This window comes from Mirounga angustirostris, unplaced genomic scaffold (assembly GCF_029215605.1).
Source record: "Mirounga angustirostris isolate CCGP_5_RB_7025 unplaced genomic scaffold, mMirAng1.0.hap1 SCAF_5, whole genome shotgun sequence".
Taxonomy (NCBI): Eukaryota; Metazoa; Chordata; class Mammalia; order Carnivora; family Phocidae; genus Mirounga; species Mirounga angustirostris.
This window is the reverse complement of record NW_026991713.1, coordinates 32,441,586-32,460,626: the sequence shown is the minus strand read 5'-3', so window position 1 is coordinate 32,460,626 and position 19,041 is coordinate 32,441,586.

Sequence of the window (19,041 nt, the reverse complement as noted above, 5' to 3'; positions counted from 1 at the left end):
CTCAGTTGGTTAAGCAACTGCCTTCGGCTCAGGTCATGATCCCAGAGTCCCGGGATCGAGTCCCGCATCGGGCTCCCTGCTCGGCGGGGAGTCTGCTTCTCCCTCTGACCCTCCCCTCTCTCATGTGCTTGCTCTCTCTCATTCTCTCTCAAATAAATAAATTAAAAAATCTTTAAAAAAAAAAAGATGTAAATCAGGTATAAATAGATTAATAAAAAATTCATAAGTAAATGGCCAATAAACATGTGAAAATTATTCAACCTTACTCATCCTGAAATACATGCAAATTTTCCAAAATGGGTTTTATCATTGTGGTTGTTGTTTTACCTAACAGATTTGCAAAAACAAAAATATTTGTTACCATTAAGCACTGGCAAAGATGTGTGGCCACGGTAGCTGTCTTATACTGTTGAAGGGCAGGTAATAAAATGCAACCTCTTTGCAGGATGACATGGTAATACTTATACATAATTACAATTATTACATTCATATTGAACTTTGTTGGGATTTTTAAAAATGTTTTTTGGGGAATACTAAAAAATAAATTTTAAGTTGCTGGAATAAGAAACACATGCCATGGGGCGCCTGGGTGGCTCAGTTGGTTGAGCGACTGCCTTCGGCTCAGGTCATGATCCTGGAGTCCCAGGATCGAGTCCCGCATCGGGCTCCCTGCTCGGCAGGGAGTCTGCTTCTCCCTCTGACACTCCCCCCTCTCATGCTCGCTCTCTCTATCTCATTCTCTCTCTCAAATAAATAAATAAAAAATCTTTTAAAAAAAAGAAAGAAACACATGCCGTAAGTATGTACAATCGGGATATGTGCTGGGGTAGTCTGTTGATTTATGTATGAGTGCCACCTAAGTTCATTTCAATCACATTTAGTTTATTCACTTGGTTTCATTCTGAAGGAATGAATTCATTCTGATCATTTTGTCTGTGGTTGAGAAAATTGAACTCTAACAGATTGCAGTCCCAGAGAAATTGCCTAGTGTTAGAGCTGCAAGTAATTGCTAAACTCCCATGTGCCTCAGGGGAGAACGTATGTCCTTGATTAGAAAAACATGCAAGGAAAAAGAGGCAGTAAGCTCATAGGTAATGGGCAAGATAGTATTCTGTTAAGAGCAACAAGGCACATTCTTCTCCATTTTTACTAACTAGAGAATTAATTTATATCCCAAAAGAAATGTTATAATTCTAATCATTCTTCATCATTAAGTAGGGATTCTGCATCTTCTCATTACCATACAGAAGGGCAGTTTAATTCAAATGAGGTAGATAAATAAATCCAAGGGCCTTATTTAAATTTATTTAACATATAATTATTAATATATAATATAGAATTATATACTTCTGACAACACTTCCACAAATTAAATAGGATAGTTTACTGTTCAATTATGATGGATCCTACAGTCAGAAAATCAATATGCCATTACAATATAAGCACTTAGATTGTTTCCAGTGTACCAGAGAGTATTATCTCATGGCTTTCAAGAGAGAAAAAAAAATGTGTGTTTTTCTATCTATTCACTTTATTTCTGATTATATTTTCACCATGAATTGATAAATAATTTATATATCAACGTGGGTCATCAGTGTGTGTGTGTGTGTGTGTGTGTGTGTAGATTTAAAGTCTAACATATTGACCAACACAGAGTTCATTTTAGTATATAAAATATATATAACATGCATATAGTTTGTTATTTACGAGCAAAACATTTTTAATGTCTACTAATAACTGCAAAAAAAAACACTGAAGAGAGCAAATAAAAGATGATAAACAGAAAATGTAAAATTTAGGGGCGCTTGGGTGGCTCAGTCATTAAGCATCTGCCTTTGGCTCAGGTCGTGATCCCAGGGTCCTGGGATCGAGTCCCACATCGGGCTTCCTGCTCGGCGGGAAGCCTGCTTCTCCCTTTCCTACTCCCCCTGCTTGTGTTCCCTCTCTCGCTATGTCTCTCTCTGTCAAATAAATAAACATAATCTTTAAAAAAAAAAAAAAAGAAAATGTAAAATTAAAGTGCATCTGCATAAATTTGCCCATACTTGTACCAGATAAGTAGAAGCTGATCCGTGTTTAGTTAAAGTCAATTCAATACTTAGAAAACTGCACCACATAAATGTATGTGTGTATACATACACACACACATATACATGATTTTATATATGTATATACATATAAATATGGTGTATATATAAAGTATATCAAAAATCCCTTCAAGGATAAAGCAAATTGTTCGCAGAAGAATCAAAATTTTAATGATGAATAGCCAAACCACTCTTACAATTCCCTCAAATTAAAACAAAAACAACTAATTAAAACAACAAAAACAACAACTATAATAGCATCAACAAACAAACCTAAACATACAGAAGTTAAATTATTGACAAATATTATTATTTGCCTATTGGGCCACTAAAATATAAAGTAAATACATATATTGTGACTTTAGGAAAACTAAAATGAAGCTTTTCAGAGACATGCCACTGTGCCTTAACCTCACACCTCTCAAAGGAAATAATGGACATTATTTAAATGAAATGGCATTCTAATTGTATTGTTTCTAGGTAAGGTCAAGAAAATGTGACAAAAGTATAATATAATAATATGTTAGTATGGAGAGTTACATCTATATCCACAGAGATAGAAATGAAAGATGGGATGCTTTAATTAAACTAGAAACTATATGACCACAACTTTAGTTCTGCCTGATTCAATAAATAAAATAAAGTCAAGACTTTGTTATTATAAATACTGATCCTGCAACTTATTTTGGTAAAAAAAAAAGACCAAAAAAACCCCCCAAAACAAATACTACTTAGTGCATTGTATATAATATCCAGTGTAATCCTTACCAAAAAACATCTTACTAATAAAATAGCATTATTTTCCTTTTTTTCACAAGTGAGAAAATCAAGCTTTAATGATATTAAGAAACTTCCTCAATAATGTACACATTATTAGCAAATGACACAACTAAATTTATTAAAATATAATAAAAAGTTTTTCAAGGAATTTCATACAACTTAAATAAAATAAGAAATTATAAATAGAGAGTTCAGGAAGATGGCAGAGTAGGAGCATCCTGAGCTTATCTCATTCCAAAGACACACCAAGATAATAGCTATATGTATATAACTAATGCTGAAAATGATACAAAGACTTTCCACAGTTAATAATAGAGGGGAGACCACATCAAAAAGGGTAAGAGTGGCAAAGACATGGTTGAAAACCAAACCCCAGGTGAGACTAAGTACAAATGAGAAGGACTCCATAAGCATGGAGAAGCGAGAAGATCAGACCTCACATAAGGCAGCCCAGGGATGCGAGACTTGAACTGGGAAGATGAGTCCACATAACATTTGGCTTTAAAAACCAATAAGGCTTAACTTCACAAGTTTTTAAAATCAGCAGGGCTCAACTCTGGGTACTTTAAAAATCAGCAGGCTTAGCTCTGGGAGAGCCAGAGGGCAATAGGAAACAGCCCCTGTCCTTTAAGAGCCAGCATAACAAATAACCCAGCTGAGAAACAGCATAGAAGCAGAAGTTTGAAAAGTGCCTGGGGTATATGTGAAAGAGATTTATTTATTAATCTCAGAAAGTGCTCTGGAGGGGCAGGGATCTTTAGGAGACTTCTCTAAGAGCAAAAGCGCTGGCAGGTGCCATTTCTCTTCCCCTCCCCAGCCTAGATAAGGACAATTGCAGAAACCAGGAGGAAAACTCTCCACCTAACTTGCTAACACTTAGTGCCCTGCCCCCATATTCTCTGTGGACCTGCTCCATCCGACCTTCCTTACTCAGCAGACTTAGCTCCAAAAAGGCTCCTGCCCAGGCACACCCTGTAAGTAGTCCAGGTGTCACTCCAAAGTGACTCTTGGCCTGGGGAGAGGGGGAGATAACCATACATCCCAAAGTGCCTGAGCCTTTTTGCTGGCAGTCCAGAGAGAGCACCCTGCAGTTCAGTGCAACTGCAGCCTGACCGAGGGACTCAGGGCAGATGTCTGATCTGCTGCCAGCCCTACCCATCAAAGAATGCCTCTCAAGGGGCAGCACAGTGCCTTGCAGTTTGGTGGGCACAGAACTGCAACACACAGACTGTGTACGTCTGTGTTGCTAATGCCACCCAACTACAAGCCTATGGTTACTGCAGACAGTCCTCTCAACAACAAACCAAACCCTGCCCGGTGCACCCACAACAGGCAAAGTGGGCCACTGCAGCTGACTGGGCTGAAGGCAAACATGCCTCAGCCACAACAGTAATGGGTACATGCAGCCCACATAGAAAACACCCTTGGAACACCTAGTTTTGGTGACCAGGGGGCACTGTGCTACAGGGCCTCTTCTTCATAAGGCCACTACTTTCAAGTTCGGGAGACATAGCTGACCTTCCTAATTCACAGAAAAAAACAGAGAGAGTAGGTAAAATGAGGAAGCAGAAGAATATGTCCCAAATAAAAGAACAAGACAAAATCACAGCAAAAAAACTAAATGAAATGAAAATAAACAATATGCCTGATAAAGAATTCAAAGTAATGGCTACGAAGATACTTCATGGACTTGACAAAAGAGTGGAGGATCTCAGTAAGACCTTCAACAAAGAAATATATAAATATAAAGTCAGAGATAAAGAACTCAATAACTAAATAAAAAATACACTAGAGGAAGTCAATAGTAGATTAGAGAATGCAGAAAATGGATCAGTGATCTGAAAGATAGGTCAATGGAAAGCAACCAAGCTGAACAGCAAAAAGAAAAAAGAATAATAAAAAATGAGAATAGATTAAGGGACCTCAGTAACATTATCAAGCATAACAACACTCACATTATAGGGATCACAGAAGAATAGAGAGAAGGATGAAAAAAACTTATTGAAATAGTAGTTTAAAAGTTCCCCATTTTGGGGAAGGAAATGGACATCCAGATCAAGGAAGGACAGAGAGCCCCTAACAAAATTAACCCAATGAAGTTCATGCCAAGACACATAATAACTAAAATGGCAAAAAAGTAGTGATAAAGAGAGAATTTTAAAAAGAGCAAGATAAAAGAAAACAGAGATGGAAACTTCCATAAGGCTATCAGCTGAGTTTTAGCAGAAACTTTGCAAGCCAGAAGAGAGTGGCATGACATATTCAAAGTACTAGGAGAAAAAAACAAAACAAAACCAACAAACAAAAAACCCTGCAACCAAGAATATTCTACCTAGCAAAATGATCATTCAGAATAGAAGGACAGATGAAGTTTCCTAGACAAACAGAAGTTAAAGGAGTTCATCATCACTAAACCAGCCTTACAGAAAATGTTAAAGGGGATTCTTTGAGTGGAAAGAAAAGGCCATAACTAGAAGTAAAAATTATGAAAGGAAAAAAAAAAATCATAGGTGAATACAATATGCAATTATAGGTAACACACAATACAGGTAGTAGATTAATCACTTATAAAGCCAGTATAGAGGTTAAAACACAAAGCAACAAAATCAATTATGTCTATAAAAGTCAGAGAAGGGATTCACAGAAAAAGGATATAAAATATGACATCATATACTTAAAATGTGGGGGGTGGGGTAAAATTTTAGTGCTTTTAGAATGTGTTCAAACTTAAGCAACCATCAACTTAATACATATTGCTATATTCATAAGAGGGTATATATGAACCTAATGGTAACCACAAATCAAAAACCTGTAATAAATACACATACACAAAAAAAGAGAAAGCAATCAAAGCATGACAATAAAGAAAGCCATCAAACCATCAAAGGTGAGAACAAGAGAAAAAAGGAACAGAGAAGAACAACAAGAAAACAATAAAAAAAAATGAACAAAATGGCAAAAAGCGCATACCTATCAATAATTACTTTAAATGAAAATGGACTAAATCTTCCAGTCAAAAGATACAGGGTGACTGAATGGATAAAAAAGCAAAACCCATTTATATGCTGTCAGAAGAGACTCACTTCAGACCTAAAGACATATGCAGACTGAAAAATGAAGGAATGGAAAAACATTTACCCTGCAAATGGAAGCAAACAGAAAGTTGGGGTAGCAATACTTATATCAAACAAATAGACTCTAAAGCAAAGACTGTATCAAGAGACAAAGAGACAAGAGACAAAGAAGGGGGGCACCTGGGTGGCTCGGTCATTAAGCGTCTGCCTTCGGCTCAGGTCATGATCCCAGGGTCCTGGGATCAAGCCCCGCATCAGGCTCCCTGCTCGGCGGGAAGCCTGCTTCTCCCTCTCCCACTCCCCCTGCTTGTGTTCCCTCTCTTGCTGTGTCTCTCTCTGTCAAATAAATAAATAAAATGTTTTAAAAAAAAGAGAGAGAGACAAAGAAGGAAGTGCATAACAATAAAGGGTACAATCCATCAAGAGGCTATAACAATTATAAATATCTATGCACTGAACATGGGAGCACATAGATATATAAAGCAATATTAACAGACTTAAGGAGAGAAATTGACAGTAATACAATAATAGCAAGAAACTTTAACACCCCAATTACCTCAATGGATAGATCATCAAGACAGAAAATCAACAAGGAAACAGTGGCTTAGAACAACACATTAGACCAGATATATATATAGAATATTCTATCCAAAAACACAAGAATACACATTCTTTTCAAGTACACATGGAACCTTCTACAGGATAGATCATATTAGGCTACAAAATAAGTTTCAATAAGTTAAAGATTTAAATCATATCATACATCTTTTCTGAATAAAATGGTATGAAACTAGAAATCAATCATAAGAGGGGCGCCTGGGTGGCTCAGTCATTAAGTGTCTGCCTTTGGCTCAGGTCATGATCCCAGGGTCCTGGGATGGAGTCCCACATCAGGCTCCCTGCTCAGCAGGGAGGCTGTTTTTCTCTCTGCCCCTCTCCCCCTGCTTGTGATCTCTCTCTGTCTCTCATGAATAAATAAAATCTTAAAAAAAAAAGAAATCGATAATAAGAAAAAATCTGGAAAGAACTCAAATACATGTAGGCTAAATAAGATGCTACTAAACAATGAATGGGTCCAATTAAAAATGAGGGGAAATAAAAAATGCATGGTGACAAATGAATATGAAAATACAACAGTACAGTCTGTGGGATGCAGCAAAAGCAGTTTTAACAGGGAAGCTTACAGAAATATGGGCCTACCTCAAGGAACAAGAAAAATCTCAAATAAACAATCAAAACTTACATCTAAGGGATCTAGAAAAAAAGAAAAACAAATAAAGCCCAAAGCCAGTAGAAAAAAAAAAGGAAATAATAAAAATTAGAAAAAAAGGAACAATGAAACTAGAAGCTGATTCTTTGAAAAAAGCAACAAAATTGGTAAACTGTTAACCAGGCGCATCAAGGAAAAAAGAGGACTCAAATAAAATCAGAAATGAAAGAGAAATAACAACCAGCACCACAAAAATACAAAGGATTACAAGAAAATACTACAGGACTTTTAACAAAGTACAACATGCATTCATGATAAAAACTTTCAACAAAGTAGATTGAGAGGACACATATCTCAACCTAATAAAGGCCTTTTATGAAAAACCCACAGCTAACTTCATCCTCAATGGGGAAAAACAGAGCTTTTCCTCTAAGACCAAAAACAAGATAAAGATGTCCACTTTCATTACTTATATTCAACATAGTACTGGAAGTCCTAGCTGCAACAATCAGAGAAGATATAAAAGGCATCCACACTAGTAAAGAAGTAAAACCATCACTATTTGCAGGTGACATGTACTATATACAGAAAACCCTAAAGACTCTACCAAAAAATTACTAGAACTAATAAATGAATTCAGTAAAGTTTCAGGATACAAAATTAATATGCAAAAATCTATTGCATTTCTATACAGTAATAATGAAGTAGCAGAAAGAGAAATTAAGAAAATAATCACACTTAAAATTGCACGAAGAAGTATAAAATACCTAGGAATAAATTTAACCAAGGAGGTGAAAGACCTGTAATCTGAAAACTACATAATATTGATGAAAGAAACTAAAGACAATGCAAATAAATGGAAAGATATTGCATGCTTATAGATAGGCAGACCAAATGTTGATAAAATGTCCATACTACCCAAAGCAATCTACACATTTAATGCAATCTCTATCAAAATACCAACAACATTTTTCACAGAACTAGAACAAATAATAATAAAATATGTATGGAACCACAGAAGACCCCAAAGAGTCAAACTGATCTTGAGAAAAAAGAACAAAGCTAAAAGCTTTGATGTCACAAAGCTAAAGATGTCACAATCCATATTTCAAGATCTACAAAAATGTAGCAATCAAAATAGTATGGTACTGGCACAAAAACAGACACATAGATCAATAGGACAGAATACAGATCCCAGAAATAAACCCATGCATATATGGCCAATTAATCTAAGACAAAGAAGGCAAGAATATATAATGGGGAAAAGACAGCCTCTTAAACAAATGGTATAGGGAAAACTGTACAGCTACATTCAAAAGAATACTTTCTTACACCATATACAAAAGTAAACTCAAAATGGATTAAAGGCATATATGTGAGACCTGAAACCATAAAAATCCTAAAAGAGAACGCAGGCAGTAATTTCTCTGACACTGGCCATAGCAACAATTTTCTAGATATATCTCCTCAGGCAAGCAATACAAAAGCAAAAGTAAACTACTGGGACTATGTCAAATTTTTTTTTTTTTTTTTTGCACAGCAAAGAAGACTATCAACAAAACAGAAAGGCTACCTACTGAATAGGAGAAGATATTTTAAATGATATATCTGATAAGGGGTTAGTATCCAAAATATATAAAGAACTTATACAACTCAATACAACACAAACAAATAATTCAATTAAAAATGGGCAGAAGACATTAACAGACATTTCTCCAAAAAAAGAGAAAAACAAACAAACCCAGAAACAAAACAATATAGATGGTCAACACACACATAAAAATGGTCAACATCTCTAATCATCAGAGAAATGCAAATCAAAACCATAATGAGATATCACCTTATATCTGCCAGAATGGCTAGAATCAAAAAGACAAGAAATAACAAGTGTTGGCAAGGATGTGGAGAAAAAGGAACCCTGGTCACTGTTGGTGGGAATGTAAATTGGTGCAGCCACTGTGGGAAACAGGATTTCAAAAAGCTAAAAATAGAAATACCATATGATCCAATAATTCTACTTTTGGGTATTTAATTAAAGAAAATGAAAATATCAATTTGAAAAGATATATGCACCCCGTTTACTGCAGCATTATTTACCATAGCTGAGATGTAGAAGCAACCCAAGTGTCCATCAACAAAAAAATAGACTCTTAAAGACAGAGAACTGATGGGTGGTTGTCAGAGGGGAGATGGGTGGGTAGATGGGTAAAACAGATAAGGGGGATTAAAGAGGTACAAACTTCCAGTTCCAAATTAAATAAGTCATGGATATCAAAAGTACAACATAGAGAATACTGTCAATAAGATTGTAATAACATTGTTTGGTCACAGATGTTGACTATGCTTATCATGGTGAACACTGAATAATATGTAGAATTGTGTTGTATACCTGAAACTAATATAATTCTGTATGTTAACTATATTTCAATTAAAAAAAGAAATTATTAATAGGACATATACACATCTATTGTTTCAGGCTTTTATTTATTTATTTTTTTAGTTTTTATTTCTTTTTCAGAGAGAGAGAGAGCACAAGCAGGGGAAGCGGCAGGCAGAGGGAGAAGCAGGCTCCCTCCCAAGCAAGGAGCCCAATGCAGGACTTGGTCCCAGGACCCTGGGATCATGACCTGAGCCGAAGGGAGATGCTTAACCAAATGAGCCACCCAGGTGTCCCAGTTTCAGGCTTTTAAATAGAAGCCAAACTGCTATTGTATTCTCCAATGTCTTCTATCAGTCATGGTCTTGGACAGATTAACTGTTTAAAAGTACAAAATCGGGGCTCCTGGGTGGCTCAGGAGGTTAAGTGTCTGCCTTCAGCTCAGGTCATGATCCCAGGGTCCTGGGACTGAGCCTCCAGTCGGTTACCCCCTCAGCAAGGAGTCTGCTTCTCCCTCTCCCTCTGCCCTGTTCATTCTCTCTCTCACTTACCCTCTCTCTCAAATAAATAAATAAATAAAATCTTTGAAAAAAATAAAATCTTTGAAAAAAATAAATAAAAGTACAAAATCCATGCAATTCAACTAATGATTAATTAAGCAAACCAAGGCTCTCTATTACTACAATTTCAAAGGCAAACTTCCTTGGTATATTTATCAGTTATTGTTCTTGGTTTGTAAGCAACAGAATCTAAATCTCACTTTAAGACAAAAGCTTTAAGTATTGCAAGGATATCAAGAGTTCTCAAAATTTATAGCAGATTTAGAAAACAAACAAACAAAAACAAGTACCAAGGAATCTCCAGAAGCAAGTGTTGTAAAAAATAGTTTGGCCAAACAACCTTAAAGGAAATATGACTTTTACAGTTAATACGAACTTCCATAAAAATAATAACACCAAAGTAACAAAGACAATATAATGAGTTATATTTTATTGATTTTTGTATAGATAATTGTATTTAAGGATCTGTTAAAAGTGTTCTGCTTGGATTACATCATTTTATGTTTTAAAGGAAACAAAGTTATTAGTATTCTCTCATTGAATAACTTCTCTGTGTTCCTGAAGAAAAAGTGTCATTCTGTTGGGAGAGAACACCTTTTCCAACTTAAGTTATGGGTCAGGTCTCTGGCTGTGTCAGGCTAAAATGGTATGAATGGCCCTTCTGGTTTGTATCGTGTCGGAGAGGTCTATGGTTCCTACCATAACACAAAATAGGAAGACTGAATACTACTAGAAATTAGTTTTTGTATGATGGACAATAAAACATATGTCTACTACAACCAATTTCCAAATTCTTCTATAAGTTGTATTAATAAGCGTATAGAGCAGAAAATAAAGTGATAGAAAACATTGTGTGCTCGTTATTATATTAATAAATACTTATAGAATAATATATAAGGGAGAGAGAAAGACTAGAAACCCACAATTACGGGACCTAATACTTGTAGTGGGCACTTAAGCTATTTCCTTTAGTTCTAACAATCACCCTATGAGACAGATTTTATTACCCAACATTTGCTGATGAGTAAACTTGATTAGTGATAGTGAAATTAATTTTCCTGCCCAAAGTCACACAAATGGAACAGAGTTTTAAATCCAGATAAATAAGACTCCAGGCCTGTATGAAAAAGTATAATACCTGATTTACTACTTCTAAAACTTAAATGCTTTTAAGGAATAACAAAATAAACACACATTCTGTAACAACCATCCATACCACTGGAGTGAATAATTTTCATGTTTTGTGTTCCCTTATTCACACTGAACAGGCTCTTGTTTTAGGTATCTTCCTGTGTTTTCACCCGACCTTCTCAAAATATAAGCAGAATTAAATTTAAAATTTTTCTTGTAGAGAGGTACAGGCATGTCCTTCAGACCAACCAGTCAGATTCAAACACATCTTTTTTTTCCAATTTGAAACGATACTTTATTTTTAATGTAGCTAGAAATCCCATAACTATCTATTTTTAAGCAGAATAAATAGAAAAAAAAAAACCCTCCTTTACTTTTCTTTCTTACAGCATTATTAGCATAAGAAAAATTTCTGGTTTAGAAATGATATTTGAGTTTCTATGAAAATGAATGTGCTTTGTATTTGTGAAACTTAAAAGCACAGGACACACAAGACCAAATTTACCATTTTTATTACCCATTTATGGTAATAATAGAATGTACTTAGGTAATGTCTAATTAAGTAAATTAAATAAGGAATCGGAAAGAACTGGTTTTCTTGAGTTACAGCACACTTTGGAAATTTTGAGAATACACCGATAACAAAAAGAACACCCACAAGCTCAAATACAAGTTTATATGCTGAGTGTTTTTAAAGGGTTTAAAAAGCATGCTCAATTAGCATACAATTCTTTCTCGCTTATATAAGAAATGAATTTCTTTTTTTTTTTAAGATTATTTATTTATTTTTAGAGAGAGCATGCATGGGGGGTTGGGAGGACGGGCCAAGGGAGAGGGAGAGGAAGAATCTCAAGCAGACTTCTGGCAGAGCACTGGAGGCCCATGGAGGGCTTATAACCTGGAGATCATGACTTGAGCCAAAATCTGGAGTCCAATGCTTAACCGACTGAGACATCCAGGTGCCCCTATAATAGATGAATTTCTATCTGGTTGTATACAGCAAAGTACTAGAATCTGAAATCAACTTACTTATAACTTCAGAAATGCACAATTTCAGCAGCGTATTCCAAGAAATTTTCTTCATTGCTCCTATCACTGATTCTTCAAGTAAGCAAAATCCAGAGGATCTCACCCATTGAAACTGCTTTTAAACACTAACACTTTAAATTGAAAGATAGGTAGAAACCTAGCATTTCTGGTACAGTGCCTGGACTTAGTTTAACTTAAAAAAAGAGTTGGATGTAGAACAGAAAACTTAACATTTCTTTATCCTCGGAGGAGTGGGAAGGAGAGAGAAGAGGTGCTGATATGATGCAGTATCTAAGAGTTGAATAGGAGAATAATGACTCTTCCACAAAGCCAACAACTCCACATTGAATAAAATACATGGATCTCATCAATTTATAATTCACGATGAATCAAAAAGTCCAGTTTACCTCTATGTATATCAATGCATTCTAACCTTATAATTACCTTTCCTGGAAAGAAAATGCCCAACTATTTGATGATAATCAGGTCACTTTTGTACCTACAGGAAGAGGTATTAAGAAAAAAACCCCTCAACATTTATAAACCCTAAGAAATGGTTATTTTATCACAAGCAGCCATAGGAGATTTATGATTAATTATGTTGTGAACACTTTTTTTTTAAAGATTTTATTTATTTATTCATGAGAGACAGAGAGAGAGAGAGACGCAGAGGGAGAGGGAGAAGTAGGCTCCCTGCAGAGCAGGGAGCCCAATGTGGGACTTGATCCAGGACCCTGGGATCATGACCTGAGCTGAAGGCAGACGCTTAATCGACTGAGCCACCCAGGCGCCCCGTTATGAACACTTTTAAGAAATGCTCATGGGGGGGCACCTGGGTGGCTCAGTTGTTAAGCGTCTGCCTTCGGCTCAGGTCATGATCCCAGGGTCCTGGGATCGAGCCCCGCATCGGGCTCCCTGCTTCGCAGGAAGCCTGCTTCTCCCTCTCTCACCCACCCTGCTTGGGTTCCCTCTCTCGCTGTGTCTCTCTCTGTCAAATAAATAAATAAAATCTTTAAAAAAAAAAAAAAAAGAAATGCTCATGGGGCTCCTCCGTGGCTCAGTCGTTAAGCGTCTGCCTTCGGCTCAGGTCGTGATCCCAGGGTCCTGGGATCGAACCCCTCATCGGGCTTCCTGTTCAGTAGGAAGCCTGCTTCTCCCTCTCCCACTCTCCCTGCTTGTGTTCCCTCTCTCGCTGTCTTTCTCTCTGTCAAATAAATAAAATCTTTAAAAAAAAAAAAAAAGAAATGTTCATAATTATAGGTGCTGAATCTATAAAGGGACTTGAGAGTTTCATAGATGTACTTACAGTCACTGTCAACAGGTATATGTATATATGTATAGATGTATATATATAACATATATCAGTGAGAAGGAAATTTTAGAATTTATCTTTCCTATTTCTGTCTTAATACTCATGATTGGTATAAAGATCTTCTCGTATATGCACACATACACAAAAGTACTAGCTCTGCAAGTTGAGTCCAATTAATTTTTTCTGATCTTAGTGATAACTAAGAATTATTAATCACTGACCTTGGTAAAACTTTTATTCACATAAAAGTGATTGTGAGATCATTATTCTTTATAGAATAAACAATACTAATTCCTACTTACAACACAATAGAAACAGCAAAAAAAGGTATAAGGATAACCAAAAGATATATTAAAAATCTTCCAAGTTCATGAATCATTAAGGTACAATAAGTTAAAAATTAGTTGTTGTTTTACACAAATTGGACATCCCTGATAATATCCCCATTTTCACATTAATACAGGTCATTTTTGTGCTGATATAGTGATGGTAAATACTCTTGAACACCTAATGTGGACAATACAACATTATGTAATCTTTCTAGATAGCAACTTCTCAAAACTTATTCATAATCATTGTCTCTTTAGTTCCATTTTCAGGGATCTGTTCTTTCCCAAATTAGCTTCCTTAAAACTTAAACTGTTTTAACTTCACTTCTGACTTAAGTCAGCCTAAGAAGGGACTTAGGCACAAATAATTTATTGATTCTTAAGGCAGGAAGTGAAGCAGATAAAGGGAGGAGAAAGAGCCAAGAAAGGATAAAGATGTGTCTAAGATAAAGTCTATCCCTGGATCTTCCCACGGAGTTGCCTCCCAGCAGTTGGTACAAGTGCTGTGGGTGGATTAAGCTTGAATCTTAACACTCAACACTTAGAAACTGGGAAATGAGGATACTGGCCTAATATAGAGCCTATGGGAATGGTAATGAAGCAGGTCTATCACATAATTTGAAAACAGTTCACAAATGTGAACTCAAAATTTTGTGTGTAGATGGTCACTACACTGTTATACTAATGAAAATCTAGGTTTTGAATCTTATTCATTTTCATTTCAGTCATACGGGTTTTTTTTTTGTTTAATAGTAGATCTCTAGTAATTTGGGAAAAAAAAGGACAGAAGGAAGGAAGAAAATATGGAAACTAGGTAGGCTTTCACCTCACAAACTCAATTATTTAAGTAAATCATACAAACACAGATATTTTTATACTTTGTATCTTTATACCAGATACATAACTGGAATGGTCCAGTGCAAAATGAAAGTGTGGGGCTCACTATTAAAAATTATTAATAATTTCAGGACAGCAAAAGCAGAGCCATAAACCAAGAACAAGGTCCTGTTTGACTCTATAGGTCACATTTCCATGAAGGCTGTCCTGTCCTGGGAATAAATACTATAGTTTTAAGTGGAGAAATTTTCTAGTTTAATATGTTGTCATATGCTAGAGATAGGTATTTATACAGTATGAGAAATGATTTAAAAAATAAAGCCCTCTAGATTCCAAATGTGGTAGTTCTCTATTTCATCCATTTATCAAATGACCAAAAAAAATTAGATTTAAGATTGTAGTTGAAGAGACATATAGAGAATTAAAAGAAACCTAAAAATATATGATATATTGAAAATATATTCAAGTTTTTTAGTATTTAAATATTTTTAAGATGTATAAATATGAAATCTACTCTTCTTGACCTTGAATCAATAAAATATCCTAACTCAATAAAAATATAATGATGGAATAAGAAATGTAAAAAGTGTTTTTCAAAATTAAGATGTTTACCAGTTCTTGATCCATGAAGAACACAATCAATACCTGACCATTAAAAGAAAAGAAAAGAAAAGAAAAGAAAAGAAAAGAAAAGAAAGAAAGAAAGAAAGAAAGAAAGAAAGAAAGAAAGAAAGAAAGAAAGAAAGAAAGAAAGGAGGGAGGGAAGGAGGGAAGGAAAGAAGGAAGTAAGGAAGGAAGAAAGGAAGGAAGGAAGAAAGGAAGGAAGGAAGGAAGGAAGGAAGGAAGGAAGGAAGGAAGGAAAGGAGGGAGGGAGGGAGGGAGGGAGGGAGGAAGGAAGGAAGGAAGGAAAAGAAAACTTTAGAATATGTCTAAGTCAAAAGCCAGAACTCATTAAACCTGAGTGATTTCAATGCTCTAGGCTGTATATTATCAGTACCAGATAAATGAGTCATTTGGGGGATGTAGGAATCACCTGAGTTATGTCCAACATTTCATGAGTTAAGTGTCCTCTTCAAAAACTTTTTGTGTCATCTGATGTCACTGTGAGTCATGACAAAATTATTTTTGAAAATTGGATTTTTCCAATTAAAACTGGGCATGGAATGTGTGTGTGTGTGTGTGTTTTTATCAGATTTTCACCTTCTAGTCACAACATAAACAAAAGTAATTTTCAAAAAAAGAGAGAGAGAGAGAGAATGGAGTATCCAGGTTCTTTTATCCAGGTATCAAGAAGGAAAACTCCATTAAGTTTACACAGAAGAATTATCTGCCAACAGTAGACAATATTTTCCTCCTTTGATTCCCTTCCCCAATAGAGTCCGTATTTTTCTACAACCCAATACCTGTTGACCTATGGCCATTAAGCCAGAAAATGAAAAGGTACTTTCTCATCGTGAGAGTAATAATGAGCATTGACAAAATTGTTTCATGGGAAGAAATTTTGTCAAAAGGTTAGCAGTGCAACAGTTTAGTCATTCTGTAATTGCCCACTATTTATTCTGAAAATCTCTACAACCAACTCTTAATTTGATTTAATTACTGTGAAATTGTTCTGCTCAAATACATAAGGCTACAAAACATACACAAAGACAGACAATGGCATCCATGGTGTTATGTTCAGCAGTTCTGTTGAAGATAACAGTATTGCCATTAACTAGTGTTTTCTTATGTACAACAGATGGATTAGAGGATTTTTTTTTTTCTGGATTTAATATAAAGGTAGCTATGAGACCATATAATTCCCTCTGTGAGTATTGTTGATTTTGATGAATTGGTCCTTTTTTAACTTCCAGATGACAGCATGTTCAAACAGCTGTTGAACATTTCAACCAACAAGTATTAGGTTGACCCTACCCTCTGAGGATGTATCATTTTATTCTGAAAATTTTAATTCATCTTCTTGGGTTATCACATCATAATATATAAATGCACTTGCTATGGCCACAGACTTATAATGGGTAACATCCATTTAATCTATTAATTTTTATGGGATTTAAGGGCTTGTATCTCCATCGTAAATGTGTATGTGTATACACACACACTGCATATATGAACTTGTGGAAGACTCTACACTTTAGGAAAGGATAGCTTCATCAAAATATTGACTATAGGTATATAATGGATAATTCTGAAAAGCAGAAGTTAATGTGTAAACATACATGTATTACAATATTTTTCTTTAATTTTCTTTCTTCACATATTATGGACTCTTTCTAGTCTTTACATATGAATCTAGTTCATTCTTTTTACAGGTACAAGGTATTAAATATATATGTATACATATATACACAGGTTAACATATATATATCCCCCCTCCAAAATTTGATAATATAATCTATATTTTCTACCACTTGATTTTTATAACTAGGACATTGTTCCATATACCTGGCTCATCTTTAAATGACTATGTATTACTTCATTACATTAACATAACTGAATTAGTCTTCTATTGTCTTATTCATATACATTTAGACTTCTTCCTAATTTTGTGTTACAAAATTTATCTAATAATCACCCATATAAAAGTAGATTTATCAAATTATGTCACATTTTTTAATTGACTATTGTTGTTAAAATGATTTTATCAAATTGTGCATAATTTTTTTTAAGATGAAAATTGGTAGTATCTTTGTTCGGGTTCTCATTTCGGTGGCGAGGCCTCTAGCGTTTCAGCATTAACTACGATGTTTGTTTTTAATAGGTTCTCCTTATCAGTTTAAGAAAATATATTTCTCCTACTAATTTATTAAGTTGTTTTTATTTGAAAATGTGTGTTAAATTTGTTAAATGTCTTTTGGCATCTACAGAAGTGACTGTTTTTGATCCTTTAGTCAATGTATAAATAAATAAGTAAATAAATAAATATTCCTTAAGTACATCCTACTTGGAAATTATATATTATTTTCATAACTTTTCTGCATATGTTAGTAACCTGAGAGGGCATAGAAATGATACAAGAAAACATTGTTAAAAAGTATGTCAAAAAATATTTCATTGAAGAATGTTTATCATAAACAATAACTTATTTGGATAATGATACCAAATGAATTGATCAAAGAAGGATAAAATAGCAGAAAGCTGAAGCCTGGGAAACAGACAATGATAATGGACATGGGGGAAAAGATATTGTGATCAGAGAGAATACCGGGAAAAAAGCATTATATGATACTCATTCATTCACCAATCATTCAGTTCATCAGTCATCAGTGTGTGCCCTCATTTTTTCATTTACAGATTCACCACGAAGGTACTGAGCTGTACTTTGCAAAAAATATTGTGATCTACTGTGTTCTATCAAAAGAGGAGAGAATAATATATAAGTCAAACAAAAATAAATAAAAATAAAGATCTTTTTTGCATACAAAGCAATTTTAGACAGCTATGGTAGAAGCAAACTATAAAAGGTACACATAGTGAGTATACGTAGTGAACAAAAAGTAATCAGAATAAAATTGGCTCATATCTTTTGGCATATTTGAGGGATTACTGTGAAGTTGTAAGAATTCAATTGTAAGTCACATGAAAATTTATCTAATTACATTAATGTCAAGCCTTGTATAATTATATATAATAGTTTCTTAATAGCTCCTCAATTTAAAGAAAATATAAAAATAATACTAAAAAATAAGTTTCAAATGATTTAGAGATGTTTACCTACGTACAAAATCTTTTACAGAATTGACCTTGTTATTTTTTGGTGTATGTGTGGACATAATGGCAATGGAGAAGTAAATGAATATCATAAAACAACATTTCACAACTTAGGCTCTTAGGTATTTTTCCCATGTTCATTTATTTCCCTCAATATTTGTTGTACACATACCCAAAAAGTCTCTTCCTTTTACTTTGGAACTTTGGTATACTTCATCTAGATTTATTTGATATCATAAATCAACATTGGTTTTAGGTTATTATTCTGGTTTACGAATACTTAAAGTTTACTAGTGATGATATCTAAATTTCAAGAGAGAAAAGACTGACCTTTATAAAAAACATTCTTTCAAATCACATGGTTTTAATGTTTCTGATAGAGAAACAGTAAACAAAACTAGGTTCTGGGTTTTTATTTCTTTGTTTCAATTTATTCACCTGAAGTTAATTGGTTCATTTATAACCTAAGAACTATTGATTTGGGCAGATGACAAAATAATGTGTTAGTATACTGAATTTTGCTTGTTGCTGTTATAAAAAAGTTCTAGTCGTTTTCTAAAAAGTATGACATAAATTGCCTCCTAATTACCAATAACATTTATAAA